This window comes from Falco punctatus (genome assembly GCF_963210335.1).
Source record: "Falco punctatus genome assembly, chromosome: 9".
In the NCBI taxonomy this organism is placed as follows: domain Eukaryota; kingdom Metazoa; phylum Chordata; class Aves; order Falconiformes; family Falconidae; genus Falco; species Falco punctatus.
The window spans coordinates 27,965,178-27,983,091 of record NC_137589.1 but is presented as its reverse complement, the minus strand read 5'-3'; the positions used below and the strand labels follow the sequence as shown (position 1 = coordinate 27,983,091).

The following is a 17,914-nucleotide window of genomic DNA, read 5'->3' as shown; positions in this document are numbered from 1 at the left end:
AGGCTGTTGGACTGTTTATATGACAAAGCACATTATTACAAAGAAGATTGACAGAGTTAACTTGATTCTGCCATGTTGAGCCTTATTAAACACTCTCTCTCAATATTACAGACTTAATTAGCTGGAATCGTAGTTACATGATCTTCAATGATGGGGATAATACATGTGAGCTGAAATGAGCCTAACAGGCTTGACCTTCAGTCAGTTATGTGAATGGTTAAGAACTTAGATGCATGCTATATTTACCATCTTACTGAAGGTTCAAGCTGATCAGGTCTCCAAAAGAAAGCTGCAGAAGTCAATGCTGAAGAAGTCAAGTGCAGGCATATACACACTTGAAGTGTAGCACCAAGTTTAACTTATTCCTGGACTTCAAACACCAATGTAAACACACTACTGATGGGGGCACAAGTCCCTATATCCAGGGAAGGAAATAGTAACCAAAGCAGCAACAGGTTGTCAGTAAAAACAAAAGCAAAAAAGTAAAAGACAGTTTTGTGTTTCATGTCGTAGTCTAAACATACTAACATGGATTATCTTCACAAAATTACCTTCTAGTTCCTTTGCAGTTTTTGCCTATAGTTTTCATATCCACATTTCCCTCAGAAACGACTTAACGGATACAGTGATTACATCCACCTCTTTCCCTGAAAACAGTCCAGAGCACTAAGACGATGCCCGAGTGTCACAGCCATAATCTGGGCATGTGTTTCTGCACTGGCCAGTGCAGACAGGGAAAACAACCTCAGCTCTTTCACAACAGAATATCTTCCTCCTGTTCCCCCAAAAGGTCTTGAGAAATCACAGCCTATGCATATAGTATGGCAGGAGGTAGGCCGCCTAAGTGTCCTGTGCTCATTTCTTCATGTAGGATACATCTCATGAATTTCAAAGGCCTCCGTAAAGACATGGTGTTTAGACTGTATAAATGTCAGCCTTAATTAACTGATGCTGAACCTAGGATACATCAGTGAAGAACTACGAACATATAAACAGCCCAGACTAAAGATCAATCAATTTGTTACATAGCCTTTGGCAGTGGCTTAAAAGCAAGTGCTCAGGAAAGGGTGTCAGAACAGGGCTAGCCTGCAGAGAGCACACCCCAGAATATTTCTCTGGCCTCCCCAGTGTGCAGCTCTGGGTTTTCTTGTGCAGTCTTGACTAGGAAAATACCTTGTAACGGTTTGTTATTATTAGAAGCTTTCTTCTTAGAGGGAAAGGCAGAATTGTGACTTAGTATAAGCTATGTTTTAAACCTCAGGTGAAACATGGATTTGGTGTGTGACCCTCGGGTATACTGTTGTATTTTTTTTGTACTGATAACAGCTCAGCTAGAAAAGACAGTAGAGCAGTGGACTTCAGTGAAAGTCAGATGCTGAATCTGTAATAAAGTTTGTAATTCAGTAGATGACAGCTGAGAAACTTTCTCTGAATAGAAAATGAAGAGATTTCTGAAAGTTTTAATATTACTAATGAAAGTTACAGCACTTTCAGTATTACGTAGTGCATGTTCCACCAAAATAGTATACTTAAGATCTGGTATTCAGCATCACGGGTGATCTGATGCACTTGGCTGAAAGACCTGATTTACAGTGCCCTGCCTGTAAATCGTCATGACAGAAGTATGTCAAAGGAGCTGCCTTGCATTTGTACTTGCTTTTTCTTATTTTAGAACCTAAAGAAAGCGTATTGTTTTCATGTGCTGAAAAACTAATTTAATAATTAATATCACTAAAATATTAATTATTAAATAAGAAATAATTGTGCAATTCCTGTAGGCTTCTAGAAATGACTTCTTAACATGAATAGCTAAAAATGATCTTTCAAGTACTGCAAAATAGCTGCACTACCTTTGAAGTTCCTACGCTTACTCTCCAATACATGGTAAAGATACAGTGATACACTGTTTCCTGAGTTCTGTAGAAATTATCTTGTTTTTGTGTAACTCTTCCTGAGAATTTTGACATAGAATGTTTTAAAATCTCTGTATATATACACATATATGCATATGCATACACACTATCTATAGTATCATATATCTATATATGTAAGTATGATAATAGCAAAAGTGTAGAAACTTATGCTTAACCTTGACCTTTAGATACGTGCTCCTGAATAGCTTCATGGTTTAAGCAATATTGCTGTTATGGTCTGTTGCATGTGAAAGTTGCCACTTACTCCACTGGTGTTTCATTAGGATTTGTTGGCAGCTAAGATGAGGTCTTACTTTTTTGGATAATCTATTTGATTTTATAGGGGTAGTATTTTACAGATACTTTAAGATCGAACTAAAGCTCTCCTTCAGTAGATCAAAAAATGGAAAACAGAGTAACATATTTACATATTACGTGTTATGTGGGGAAATTAATTTTAATGCTATATAGAAGCATCATGTATACAATCCTATGTGATCCTTCAGGTTCAAGTACCAGTGATTTTTAGCGATTGTGGTTCCTGGGACATTAGTACAGTTTCACTGGTAGTGTAGAACAGCTTAGAAACTCTACTTCCATTGGTTGGTATACAATATCTATGAATTTATTTTTCTTAGTACTTTGTATAGACCTCTTAGAATTAATCCACAGATTCTCAGGGATCCATGGTCCACGTGTTGAAATCTGTTGACTAAATAGCGTTCATGTAATTCATCAGCTAGCCAGGCAATGAAACTTAGGTTACTGGCTGTTTGCCTGTGAAGAAGGCTCAGAGAGGGAAAAGGCAAAATTATCTCTCTTCATATTTTATTTCCCTTGAACTAGGAGCTCCAATTTTTTTAATTTTTATTATTATTATTATTTTTTTAACATACAAGCTTTTAAAAACTTTCCATACTTTTAGGTGGAATGCTTTTAGCTCTCTAGCTGGCCTTTTATAAAACTGACATGTTTTGTCTCAAATAGATGTTTGCTTCAACATATCATAAAACACAATTGCTCATCTATAAAAATGGACTAAACTCTTCTTCATACCCTTTGACAAATTCATTTTACAAGCAACTACAAAATACTGCATTTCATTCTGGTAGGCCATAAGTTGTACATATTGAGTTAGAATACCCTGACAGTGGTCTTCTGTATCCAGGAAGAGTAAGTGTCCCAGTAAACCATCTATAAAACTCTTACCCAGAGATTTTTACTAGAAATTGTGCTTTGTGTAACAATAAATCCTTAGTCTTCTCTGATTGTCATCTTCTGAATTATATTGAAAAGGAAAAAAAATCCACAATTGCTTGGTTCAATATCATTCATTACTTAATAAGTACTTCAGCTATTTGAGTGAAATGTGGATTTCGATATTGGAAGCCTGTAATTATTCATAATGTTGTCTTCCACTCTGTAATAATGACATATCCTAAACTTCAAGCGTCCCATATAGAGAAGGCTTCTAACAAAAGATATCCATTAGTTGGAAAAAATAGTCCCCTGATAATATTGGTGTTTATCTCATTTGCTTGAGAAGATAACACAGTCATTTCTCAGAAAAAGGGAAAAATAAAAACACTACAGTGGCCTCTGTGTTGATTTTCTGTGCAGGTGGGTATTTCATTGATTGTATTTTATCATGACAGGTAAATTTTCATTCTGTCTATCTCATTCTAAAAAGAAATGCCAAAGAATTAATGACTTCAGAATATTCAGTTATGTTCCATGTCATCACACCACTGTATCTTAATGCTTCCCCAGAATTCATTAAGAATTTCTTCTTTTAAGAACATATGTAAAACAGGCTTCAATATTACCATAGAATAAATACAAAGATTACCTTAAAGTCTTATGCAGTAAATAGAAATACTGTATTTAGAAATACTTAATAGTATTTCAGGAGAACTTCCCACATTTTCTCATAATGTGAGCCAAAAAGACACATTTTAATGAACAGGCTGGGGAGGGCGATTTTCTATTTTCTCTCAAATGGTATCAAATTATTCCCTTTCATCTGAGGCCGCTACATTGGTCAGAGTTTTTTGTCTGCATGGCACGGGAGGGAGGGAATATATATACACAACAGAGAAACATTTCTGGGTGTTAGCCAAAAAAAGAGAAATTGCCTTTTTTACTCTGCCTGAATGCACCCTTCTTCAGAAAGTTTTGTTGGAAAGGTTGAAAAGTTCAGAATCCCTCAGCATAAAATGAGTGTTTATGAACATTTTTGTTCCATTCAGTCTTTTCCACAGAGTCAGATGTTACTTATGACACTAATAAGGTTATGCCACCACTGTCCTGTTGAGAATTTTTTTCCTGTGTTGCTAAATCCACTTCTTTTTTGCTATTCCAAGAACAGTCATTTGGAGAGAATTTCATTTGGCACATTGGATCTTCATTTTGCTGTCCTGCAACGGAAAATACACAGGCTTTATTCTTCATTTGAGTCTCAGAATATTTTCATGGTCTTTCAGGGCAAATGCAGGGAGGAGAAAAGGCTGATGAGCTCTGAGAAATTTTGATGTGTTTATAAATTGTTTTAAGTCAATACATCTAATCTTTTCTAAGGCAGTTACTTTGAAAGCTTTCTGACATCTGTTGGCACTGCTGATGAATTTCCTGCTATAAGATCCATATGGTATGATGGGAACATCATTTGAGTTAAGATTTGTTAAAATGTACCCTGCCAAATCCTGTTGATGTTGCAGAGTCTTTTCAATTATCATTTGCTTGCGTGTTATCTCAAGTTAAGTAACATTTCTGTATTCCATTGCCTTTTTCGGTAATATGTGAATTGCAGTCTCTCCAGTGGAACTCTGCTTGATCACACAGACTTGTTTACTGACGTGGATTATGTTTTAGCAATTATACACAGGTAACTGTACCTTCAGAAGAATCTTGTGTTTCTTCTATGTACAAATTATCAAATATACTTATATATACACAGAGAGAGAGTTTGCATTTTAATGCGTAAATAAACATTGAATGAAATTAGCACCAAAGCTAAATATTGTGTCACAAAGGCCCAGAGGAAAGATATAGGGTTTTTTCAGCTGAAGTAAACAATTAAAAGAAAAGAAAAAAAATGAAGTTACATAATCCTGAGCCAGTAAGGCAGGGAGATGCCTTAGGAAAACTCACAATGCTTAGAAGATTACTCCTATCTGAAATGTAATCAAGCCCACCTTTCTAATCAAAGAACCAAGCAACAATTCGTACAAGTTAAGATCTCAAAATGTAGATAGTGCACAGCTAATCCTACAAAGATATTTCCAAGAATAGACAAAGATCCTTTTTTCAAGTATAGCGTGTTAAAAATTGCTTCCTTGAATAATAATAGAAATCCTCTAAAAAGCTAGTATTTTAGCTTTTGATTAATACATGGTTTGTAATAAAAGAATTGTAAATCTAAAATAAAACTTATCAACTTGCTATGCAGAAGTGGCTGATTGGGGTGTTTTAGCCATGTACTAATGATGTGTTTCTCTCCCTGTTACCTCTTCCTTGAGTAATGTGTACTCAGAAAGAGAGGCCTAGACTAACCATTTGCAAGACAGACTTGTAAGCTTATGAAATGTAACCAGGAAATACATGAAGCTGATGTGAATACAAGGTCTTCATTAGAATTGTCTGTATTGAAAACACTCCAGTTTTTGCAAAGTAATAACTAAGTGGGATAAATGATTTTCCCACGTGCAGACAATACAACATGATATGGAACATGCCTCTTTAAACATGAAGATGTTCTTATGAGCTGTAATTGATGTATTAAAATATTGAAGCAAAATTTGTAGTGTATATAATCTGCTTCTGGTTGTGTTAGTTCTTCTGTTCCACTACAGACCTATGCACAAGCTGGCATAAATTCATAAATGCTCATACTGCAGCTGGGATAAATTGAATTTACTTTTGGACACAATGGAGTCCTGATGGTCAGAATAGAGGTAGTTTAACTGGTAAGAACTGTAGAGCAAAGAGCTTGTCATGGTAGTTAGCACAGCACATATGTATGCAGTAGAGGGATAGCTATAGAATGGCAAGACTATTTGTGTTCAAAGTTTTAGTTCATTATGTGTTTTATCATGTGCTTAACTTTTGAAAATCATGTTAAACACTTTTAATGAAGATCTGACTGCTTTGGGTGAAAACGCTGAGATCTCTTGAAGTCATCAGATTATCTAATAAACCTAAATACAATCAAAAGCTTTTTAATGTTTCAGTCTGACACATGACTTCTTCAGTCTCTTAAACAATGACCTTCAAATATTTTAACAAAAGCTGACAAAGAGTTTCCATTTGTTTAAATTGCAGACATATGCTTTATTGAAAATTTTAAGTTTTAAAGTTGAAACACATGGGGGTTTTTTTCCTTTCATTAATCTTTTTTGTCATGCACTGCAGTTTGTGAAAATAAATACTCTGATCTCCCTATTTCTATCTTTAAATAGTGTTAGCAAAAATCACTCCCAGAATAAACAAAGTGCCTGTTATTTTTCATTTATTTCTTTTTAATAAATATGTGTACTTTGAATACGTACTCAGCTACAAGGTAGGCTCTTTAAAATAGTCTTTGTAAGCATGCTTTGGCTGGATGAGCAATAGCCTGAGCTGAGCAACAGGTAGGTGGTAAGGTACTCAGTGTCTCTGAATTGGATTGTACCTTTGTAAGCTTTCAATTTGTAACAAAATTACAGGCATCAAATTGGAAGTTAGGGCATTTGGAACTTGTATTAATGGTTTTGCAGCATATCATCTACTTGGAAACTAAAAAGGTGTATCATATGACCAAGGTACTCTTTGCTGTGGCAGCCTCTTAAGAGGCTTTATTCCGAAATGCCTTCTAAAAATTTACAGTTAAACAAATAGTATGGATTTCATTCCATAGGCTGGATAAGCAGATTTCTTACACAGTTTGGCTTTGTTTCAGCTTCAGTGACTCACATGTTGCTTCTAGAAGCTGTAGCAGTAGGGAACAATGAGAGGAGAGTATGGGGCTCTTAGCTGGGGTCTTTGTCACATCAGCAGTACTACGTTCTTCTTTAAGAAGTCCTCTCTTCCTGAATGCTAGCCAACTAGATCCTTCTCCCTCTCGGGCCTGTTGACCTGTCCGTTGACTATGGCATTTGTTGGCTTTAAAAGTACAAAGCTCTTCTAGAAAAGTTATTTCATTTTTTGCTGAAGCAGAATGTTAAAAAAAATTTGGCTAAGATCAAACTGCTTAACTACAGAGAAAGAAAAATAAAGTGGCTAGTGACCTCAGAGCTAGACCTCTATGTAATACCTTCTTTTTGGCAACTTCAAGTATATGTAGACTGTCCTGACAAATTTATTTATTTTTATAAGATCCATTGATGATCACAGCCTTGCACAACTAGTAATGAACCTACTTCTTCTAATAGTTGAAAACGTTTTCCCAATATCAGAACTCTATCTTCTTTGTTGCAAATAAGACAGCTTTTCCTTCATATGATGAAAATGATTGATCACATGCAATATGAAACACACTTTTATTATTGTGTTGCTTTTCAGCCTTATTTTTTGTTTTTGTTGTTTGGGTTTTTTTAGATTTAACAAATCAAATCACATCAAGGGTCATTTTATCTGATCATTTGCCTTCTGGAAGTGGCATGCTTCACAATGAACTATAGCTGAGGCCTCAAAAACTTCAAACAAAATGAAACAGCAACATTTTGCATCTTCATATGATACTTCAGTTACTTGGTGTCACCTATTTCAGAACACTATTATCCATTTTTTGAGCATCAAAGTTAGATGACTTACAATTTTCTGTTTCTGTTGAATTAACCAGTTATATTATTTTTGTGTTTAGGAGTGTTTTCTTTTAAAATGTAATAGTTTGCACTTGCTTTCATGAAATTTCTCACTTGTCTCAGGAATTATCAAGATAATTTTATATATTCTTGGAATAGACTATTTTTAAATTATTTAAAATATTGATGTCTTCTATGCAAAATCTAAATCATTCATGACAATATATGATGGTGACTGACCCAAACAGACCTTTTGGAATTCAAGCAGAAATGTTCTTTGTTGTAATCTTGTGTCAAAACCTGCTTTTTGCATTCCTTATTTCCAGCCCATGTATGCTCATCTTTTAGCACTTTCAGCTAAACTGTATTTCCCTTATTTGCTTAGGTTAAGATACATTGCAAATATTTCTTCCTTCTTATTCACTAGACTAACTACTCTGACAAAAAAAAAAAAAAAAAAAAGAAAAAGAAAAAAAAGAAATGGTTTAATATGATTTGTTCTTGACAAATCTGTGCTGTCTGTTTATTATCTTATTACCTCCAGGTGCTTGGAAATCGATTTTTGAATAATTTGTTATAGTGAATTTTCAGATATCCTAGTTTAATCAGCTAAGTCTGTGAATACCCAGATATTTATAAAAAGGAGAGGGAGAAAAGTGTAAGTACTGGTTTTGTTGCCTTAATTCTAAGACCTCCCATCTTCATATGTTGTCAGGCCTAACAGCTAAAGTTTGTTTCAGGTGCTGACACTTCTCTTCAATCGCTAAGTTCTGATGAATTGGAAATCTAAATATTGATTTATGCTTTCCCTTTCCCCTTTTTCTTGTCTGCTCTGCTGTCCCTTTTATAAAAATTATGCCAAGTGCTTAATCACAATTAGTTTTTTTCTGAAGACAAAAAGAGTGTCCAAACTGGTTTAGCTTTCTCTGTTACCAGTGATTTGACCTTTTTCTGTTGAGGAATGACCCTTTGTACTTCCTTTATTTGCAATTTTTAATAACATTTTCTTGGTTAGTTTAATGCACCTTACTTATTGTTACTTAGTTAGCATCTTAATCCACCCCCCTTCCTGAGAATTTGATGCTATTCCTTTATAGGTGATACTGTTTACACTCTTGGTGCTATTTTTTAAAAATGTCATTCATTTAAGAGATCTTGATTGAGGATCTTAAGTCTCTTCATGTACTTCCTTTTTATCTTCCTGTTTGAGATAAATTGGTTTTTTGCCTCTAGAACTGGTTCTTTTTAAAACTTCCTGTTATGCTGTACCGTTTTTAAAACAAACAAACAATCAAATACTCAAAAAAAAACCAAGACTTTGAATGTTTGCCCAAGAGATCCTATCTTTTGTTTCCTCAGTTTGTTAAAGTCTGTGTTTGGAATGTCATTGTTCTTAATGTGCTGTGGCAATTCCTTCCTTTCCTAGTATTTGGGAACTCTGATCTTTTTATGGCAACTTTTACTCAAACTACCTGGTCCCTTACACTCCTGACCTACTCCTCGGTATAAATAAGAATTAAAACAGCAGTCCTTACCACTACCTACTTACTCATTCAGGTCTCTGAAGCCATTTCCACCAATTACCAAGAACTTGTTAGATAATTCACATCTTCCAGCATCACTTACCGAGCAGAGTTCGAGGAGTTGGTTTGCTATTGTTACTGCTTCCTGTCCTGCTGGAAAAAGGTATTTACCCTCTGACTGGATTTGATGTATTACAGATCCCTATCGTGAGATTGGCTCAGTCTTCCTTTCCTTTTATCCTACCCAAAAGTCTCTCTTAGGTCTTAAGCTCACCTGTTCTTGAACAGCAGAGAAAATATACTCATTATACCTATATGGTGCATCTCTGCCTCCATTCTTTACTTGTATGTCCTTTCTTAAGGAGTGTTTTATTTATAGTGGAGGTGACACTATCACAGTAATATACTGATAGAATGCTATTACATTTTATTTTAAAAAAAATCTGAGCTCAGAATCTGAAATCTGGTGACTTTAGTGAACTGTGCTAAATGACTGGGAAGTATGTAAAGAACAATGTATTGACTACAGCATTTGTGACAGGGGAGGAAAAGAGAAGCCTGAATGAGAAAAGATACATTATTAGTCTTCTTAAGGACATATCCAGTACTGAGAAAAGGGTGGAAACTGGAAACGTTACCAAGATACTGATTATAAATTGCAAGATCTGCTAGAAAGGTTCTAACAAGTCTGAATATGGGGCATTAGATTATTGGAGGCTATTATTGTGAATACCTGAAAAATAGAATTGAAATCTGAAAGAGAATTGATTTGTTGAGAGAAACTTAAAATAGGATTGGGTGTGAAATGCACATGCAGATCAGCTATAAGTATTGGCTAATTATTACATTTATTGAGCAGATTAGAGGTCACATTTCAAATACATGTCCAGAATATAATTAAAAATGAATGTACACTTCAAAAACCAAGTTTGCTTATACAGAAAAATAAAGGGAAAATGAGGATGAGATAAGCTAAAGATATTGCTTAAAGGGCAAATTTCCATCATTCTGTGTAACGCACATGACAGTATGTATGGAATATTTTGCCAAGGAGAAAGCCATGAAAAGCATAACAGGAATTCTGTATTTCTTGTTCACATTGGGAAAATCTGTTTTCTCCCCCACCATAATAATGAGGAGGAGTTAATGAGTTCAGGGGGAGGGAAGATGACCATTAATCTGTGATTACATGAATCTACTGTCCAAGATGCCTGTTTAGGGTAATGTATAACAGCTGTGGCTGCTGCTGCCTATGGACTGCAGTAATGACTGCAGAACAGCTGCTCTAGTGCTAGGAACCCTAGGGGAGGAATTTGCTCTCTCCTTTTGCTCTGCAGTATGTAGAGCTAATTTACTTGGATTGCAAGGCTATCTAGAGTTTGCTTCTAAATACTTGAAATTCCTCTTATGGACAGAAAATTTACTGAAAATTTGTACAGGGCCATGTAGACGTCATATACATTTGTTGTAGCCATTCAAAAATATTTTTTTTTGTTATATCATTGCTTGCTTCATTCCATAAATACTCTTTGAAGTGTAAACATCTGTTCTAGAAGGTCATAAAGGGACTCTCTTATAGTTTATATGTGGTTTTATTTAATCTCTGTGAAACAGTTATATATGTTTTTACTGTCGTAAGGAGCCTAACGTTTTATTGCCTTCATTACCTTTTTCTGAAGTGCTTCCTAAGAGTTACAGATGTCTCTGACAATAAGACTTTGGGGGCTTTTTACATAATAGTATGTATACTACTTCATATTGTCCCTTGGTCGGTGAAAATCTCACTACACAAAATGTATTATTCAAGAATAATAACTTATATGCTGAATCACGCAATATACACCTCATCAGATGAGAAGCCATATAGATTCTTGTTTTGTTTTGTTTTTTATGTATAGTAAATATAAAGCACACACTTCGATTTTATAGGGGGCTTGAGAATCCTTACTGCTACCATTCTCCACTTGCTTGGTTTTTTTATCTTCAGGAATTTATTAAAAATATTTTTCAGTCCTGGGGATTTTTATGTTGTTTCCTCTGCATTAGAGGCCATCCTGCATTTTCATTACAAACCCATACCACGCGGTGACTTCATTGGGACTGGTCATAGTTATTTCTATATTCAAAGAGATAATTTTTCAATCAAAACGTAGACTTCCAGACTATAGTCTCAGGTAAATTTTTCCATTTTTAAAAATAGATTTTTTTTTAAGCCTTTTAATTAAAAATGTCATATGATATTGGTAATTATGAAAAAGTATGTCATCATTCAGCAAATATTTGTATGTTCAAAATAGCTATTAAAAAAATCTGATGTTTCTTTCCACTGTATTTATTATACAGTTTTATTAATTGTACAACTTTCATTTCATGATATTTTTGTTTAAGCAACACTTTAATGTATAGCACTGAACAGCAAATGGATGTGAGGGGATATGTTCTCAGACTTCTGGAACTAAGTGAAAACCTATATATAATATATTCATAATCGTCCATTTCTCTCCAGATCTGATTGCATATTTGGTAGTTATTGCAAATTCATTTCAACCTTCCAGAGTATGGGGACTGAAGACAGTCTTTGATCTACATTCATCATTTAAAAGATCAATAACAGAAATACAACTAAATCCTGTGATTCTACTATAGCTTAACGAAAAGAGTAGGACTTTACTGTTTTGTCTTCAGCCTTTCAAGTACAAACAGCCTTTGGGCCTATTCCGGTGTTTTCTGTGAAAACGGTATGACATTTAAGTACTTGAATACTCACCCTTTATTGTAGCAGTAGTTGCATTTGCCTCTTAATTTTCCATTTTCTAGTTGGCCATCTCCCTAAGGAGTATTTTTAACGTGCTCAACACTCTAGCAGGACTAGGATTACTAGCCTATATAAGACATCATTAATGCCCCGGCTAGATACTGCAATGCAGTCTGTCTACTATATAATCCACTCAGCGCAAGTAAGACCACAGCTGGAGTGCTGTGTCTAGGTCTTGGCTCTCCAGTACAAGAAGAACATGGATATACTGAGTCCACAAAGAACTGCAAAGATGAGTAAGGGACTGGACATGGAAAAGATAGGGAGAAATATTAAACCAATACTAATGGTACCTATAGAGAGCTTTATGGCCAGATCTAGCACCTCAACTGTTTAGCTTAACACAAAGCATAAGATAAATACAGATGTGGTCTTTTGGATAAGGCTTCAGATTAGCGCACAGGCAGGCTGGGTTGCATTTTTGCCTGCACACTATTTTGTGCATGATGATGCTTAAATCACCTGAATTCTTTGAGGCTCAGTTCTACAGTCTGAGCAATTAAGGGATAATTACTAACTTGTATGACCATGTAAAACGTTAATGATGCACTTTTGAATGTTTGAGTAGAATACGCTATAGGGATGGAAATTGTTCTTTTTAATAACAATAGATTTTTCTTTTGCTGAAGTTTACTACAATGTTCGGGTCTTGTCACATTTGATTGCAAATTCATTCGTTGAGATGCTGGATAAATCCATGATTTCATTACAGTTAAATATTTATGTAAAGCAATTTAGAAGGTCATGCTTGCCAATCTTGCAAAACTTTGTAAAACTATATAAGTAATTTAATTTCAGAATATACATGAACTTCCTTATCTTTACTTTAAGAACAACTACAGTAATTCAAATAATGACATAGACTTATGCTTTCTGACAAGTGCAAAATTTCAAGGGAAACCGTTGCATTAGGTATGTAAAAGTTCTGCAACAGAAATTTTACATTCCTATTTGATCTTTTTTTGTCAGGTGAGGAAATGTTTTCTGTCTATATTTGTGCTACACCTGTTCCAAGAGTATATGAACTGCATTAAATTAAGTTTGTCCTGGGCTAGAACTGGCTAATATTTTTTTCTTTTGCATTAATACTGTTGCCAGTGGTTATCTTTAAATAGTAAGTTATAAGGGTGTGAATTACTTCACATTACTTTAGTAAATATGAGACTGCAAGTTGCAAATTCTCTCCAGGAAAGTGTGAATTGAAGGAATATACACCTCACTCAGCAGAATGTTATTTTTATTATTTTATAATCACTCAAGAAAATTTCACATTCATACATTAGAGTGTGTACATTCTGCTCAGTCTGAATCCTACGCAGACCTGTGGTCTTTCCTGATCTTTAGAATTACATTTTTCATCCATCTTCTGCTTGAAGGATCGAAGATTTCTGGTATTAAGTTCAAATTTCGTTATCCTGTGTTTTGTAAAAGCAATGATTGCCAATGCCAGAATCACTGTCCGTGACATCAGTCTCTTAACATCAGCAAAAAGACAGGTGGAATATGGGGAGGCAGTGAGGCAGGTAGGCACATTGCCTAGCCAAGTGCCCAGAAGCTTGGCTGTTCTCCCTGTAACGCTTGCCCAAAAATGCTCTAATGAATAAATGGTGTAGACAAACTGTGAATCTGTTCTGAAATCTAGCCTCGTGACTACTTTTGCACAGCACTGTAGATGTGGTATCTTGAAGTCAAATTTATGTTACACTTACCCAGAAATCTTGCAAATGGGTTTTAAATTGCATTAAGGTCTCCTAGAAATCAAATGAATAAACTGCTTTCTCATACTAAAATACACATACTACTAGTTTCCCAAAAAGCTCTATGTCATGTCTTTCGAACCAAATAGGTGGTGTTAATTGTCGTTATTTATGTACAGATTTCGGGGAGTTTCTAATTAACCAGAGTTATGTCGAGTCTTCTGGATGAATTCAATGTCTTCTGTTGACATCCTAATTTCATGCTAGCGAGTTCTGTCTTGCAGCAGCAAAAGTGAGTTTTTAAAAATGTTGCTAGGAGATTTAGTCCTTTCTTTCTAATTTCCTGCCCACAGAAAAGGTTGGTCCCTATTCCCTTGCAGCCCTGAGAGAGCTGAACGCAGTAACATGGTGATGTGCATTCAGAAGCTTGGCTTCTATCTTCTCCCTCCGTGCTTTCAAAATTGTTTGGGGGATTTCATCATGAAGTGCTTCATGTATTTTTTTTTTACAGGGTAGGACCAAAACTGTTATTATAAAGATCTATATGTAGATTGGTTTTCTGGCTCTTCATAAATAAGTAAGTAAATAAATAAATAAATAAACAAGTATCATCTTTGGTGGCTCCACATTTGACCTGTACATTTCTCCTCCTGTGAGTGACCATTTCATCAGTACTTTTTCTTCATCTTGTCCTGAATATTTGTCATCTTTGCTCCATTCATAGCTGCTTAGGCCACTGTTTAGTTTTGATCTTCCTTAAGGAAGGAAGCAAATATGACTCTTATGACAGAAAATCAAAAGGATTTTTGAAATGCCAAAATAACCAGCAATTAAAACTTCCAAAATTTATCTGGCTTTGTTTCCCACTAGTGAAGAGAGCATAGCAAAATTTGCAGCTTGAAATTAATATTCTCTTCTGTGACTTTCCCTTTGTTAAAAGACAAAGTTCTGCATTGCTGGCTAAGCAAATCACTGAGATTCACCTATCATTTCTATTTTGTATTATCATTTTTAAAGAACATAATTCTGCAATTCTGACATTATCTGTAACATATGTGTTGTGGTTTAACCCCAGCCAGCATCTAAGTACCATGCAACTGTTTGCTTTCTGACCTACACTACCTGGTGGGATGGGGAGGAGTATTGGGAAAAGGTAAAACCCATGGATTCAGATAAGAACAGTTTAATAATTGACACAAAGTAAAAATAATAATGAAGAAGAGACGGAGAGAAAGGAATAAAACCTAAGGCGGAAAAAAATTATGCACAATACAGTTGCTCACCACCTAACCAATGCCCAGCCAGTCCCTGAGCAGCGATTGCTGGCTCCTCTCAGTTTATATACCGAACGTGACGTTCTATGGTAAAAAATATCCTTTGGCTAGTTCAGGTTGGCTCTCCTGGCTGTGCTCCCTCCTGGCGTCTTGTGCACCTCCTCACTGGCAGAGCATGGGAAACATGAAAAGTCCTTGATTTAGAGTAAGCGCTACTTAGCAACAACTAAAACATCAGTGTGTTGCCAACATTATTATCATACTAAATCCCAAACGCAGCACTGTACTAGCTACTAAGAAGAAAATTAACTCTGTCCCAGCTGAAACTAGGACAATATGAATACAGCTTCCTCTAATAAGATGAATTGCTACATGTGTTTTTATTGCTTCTGTGGGAGTAATTGGGTACACCAACCTAACCATGCAAGAATTCAGCATAATATGCAAACTGGCAAAACCATATTTTTTGTTATGAAGCACATGAGCTTCCAGAATATCTGACTTGGCATATTCCCAGAGTGTTGTCCTCCCATATTGAGGAATCATTTGCAAAAACTGTTTTGTGATTTAATGAAAGAGGAAGGAATTCCTCTATCCATACCTCTGGTCTTAGAGCTCTGTCCTTTCACCTTTTACTGAGTATCAGTGGGTTACTGGGTTTCACTCCATTGCTGAGAAAGATGTGTTAAAATCAACATTAAACTGAGGTAGTTTTTTCTTCACACAGATCATATATTGTCCAAAACTATATCATATATAAGTGTAAGCTATTTTGCAGTTCTGAGTTAAAACCCTTCTAATCAGTTCAAAGCATTGTTCAACTCTGGAATATATCCAAAGGAAAATACCTATCTATGATGTTTCTGCTATGTCTTTCCTTTATTCTTTATGTTGCATCTGCATGGTGGTTCATGCTGGTTATATGATTGATTTGTATTTTATTCTTGGTAGCATGCTTCTTTTCTTCAGTCATAACCCTGTTCTTAAGGTATTTGTGGGGGGGGTTATATGTCCTATGCCATGCCATCCCAATCATAAAAGCCGTTATTCGCCATCATGTCCAACAAAGTAATGCTTTGACCAAACAAAAACTAGTGCTTCTCATCTTATGCATAAATTCTGAAAAAGAACCAAGTAAGGCTTATTTTCCTTTTATTCAGTATTTGTATTTATTAATATTACTACTTCTGCTCTAGACACTTTCATTATAAAGATAATAAATATCTATATTATTACGAATATCATAATGATCCAAATATCAGACGAAAAATATCTACAGTCATTTGCATAAATTACAACTCATCAGTTGACTAAAATGGTATCTGAAATACTACTGGAGTAAATTGAAAGCTACTGTTATACCATATACCATGTTCTTTCACAGAATTGTGTTGCACAAAGAGAAAGACGTGTCGGTATGTACAATTAGGTTTTACCCATCAGGCACATATCAAATAAAATGGTTATTTTTACACTAATTCCTCTGGATGCAGGCTTGGTGTTACTAGTAGCTAATAAGCCAAGATCAGAAATGTCAATTATTGGTACTGTGTAGAGTGGACTTTTTGAAAACATTCTTGTTTTTACTGAAATTCGTTAGCTCTCATAAACTTTGCTGAATGATGGCTGAGTATCAGTAATTATGTTTGTAATGACAACATTCTTTAATTTGTTGATAAACTTATTTTGTATTAAATTATGTAAACTTTAAGTATATATTCCTAAAAATAACATGTGAAGTACAAACATGGAACTCACAATTATATTCATTGTTTAAATGTACCACAAACAAATAAGATAATATTTTTCGTGATGGGAATATGCTAGTGATATTTCAAGATACTTGTAATGCAGTGCATATATATTAAACAAACAGCACCATTATTATCAGGTCTATGCACTTAGGTCCATTTTAAATAAATACATTTTTGCTTCTCAGGAATGAGCATAATTAGCCTTCATATGCTTCAAGACAGGTTTGGGTACTGGTGATCTAGTTATCTACAAAGTGTCAAATTCATTTTAGCTTGTAATTATTTTTAACTTTTGAATCCAGTAGAACAAGTTCATCTTGAATTCCTCCTGCTTGATAGCTTGCACACAGTGCATGTTGGAAGAGTTGGTCTTTCCTTAACAAATGCTAACTGAAGTCAGTGTCACATTTTTTTGGCCCAGATAAGGTAGAATACTTTTTTTAATCAATTATTGGTCTTCTGAGAATATATATACACACATGTATATGTCATGCAATTTTTTTAAAGTGTGAAAGCCTCTGTCTTTGCTTAAGCTTGGAAAAGTTTGATATTGCTACTTCTCCTGCACAACTTTTAAGGCCTACAGCTTTCTCTCACCTGCAAAAGTACTGACTGTGTTGAATGCCAGAGCTGTGCAGACCAGTCAGTGCCCAGTGACATATCATCTCAAGTGAGCATGCTTCCATCTCAGTGCCTCAGTACTCTGTGTTTATCTGTTATAACTGATGTTCTTACCAAGATGTGTCATTACTGAACTTAAGGCAAAGTGCAAAGACATCAGTGTCTGCAGAAATTGTTATAACTGCTTTATACTCAACATACAAGGCAAGGGGTTTATGCCAAATAACTCATAAGTCTGCCTCTTCTTGAGATGATTTGAGAAGTTTAATTTGTATCAGTGGTCTTTGGTCAGGTGAAGCAGAGGTAGTCAGCTGTGGTTCAAAAGGGGTTTTTGCATGGTTTAGCTCTGCGATCCCTTTTTCTTGCCATCCTTTAGCTTAATGTCCCTTGACTTCCTGTACATTTGTTTCTGCTTTTGTTTCTTGTCACTTTCTCCTGCATTCCTAAAGTGAAAGTTTACGATAAACTTTCTTGTATCTTCTATTGGTGTTGCCTCATAATGTCCCAGACTGTATCAGTTCCATCACTTACTGCACC

At 35.2% G+C, this 17,914-nt stretch overlaps 1 protein-coding gene across 1 annotated transcript in view; it reads left to right on the top strand.

The window, feature by feature from the left end:
- LOC308069736 (adhesion G protein-coupled receptor A3-like) overlaps window positions 1-17,914 on the top strand; it is a 278,202-nt gene that overhangs the window by 178,363 nt on the left and 81,925 nt on the right. The window lies entirely within an intron of this gene.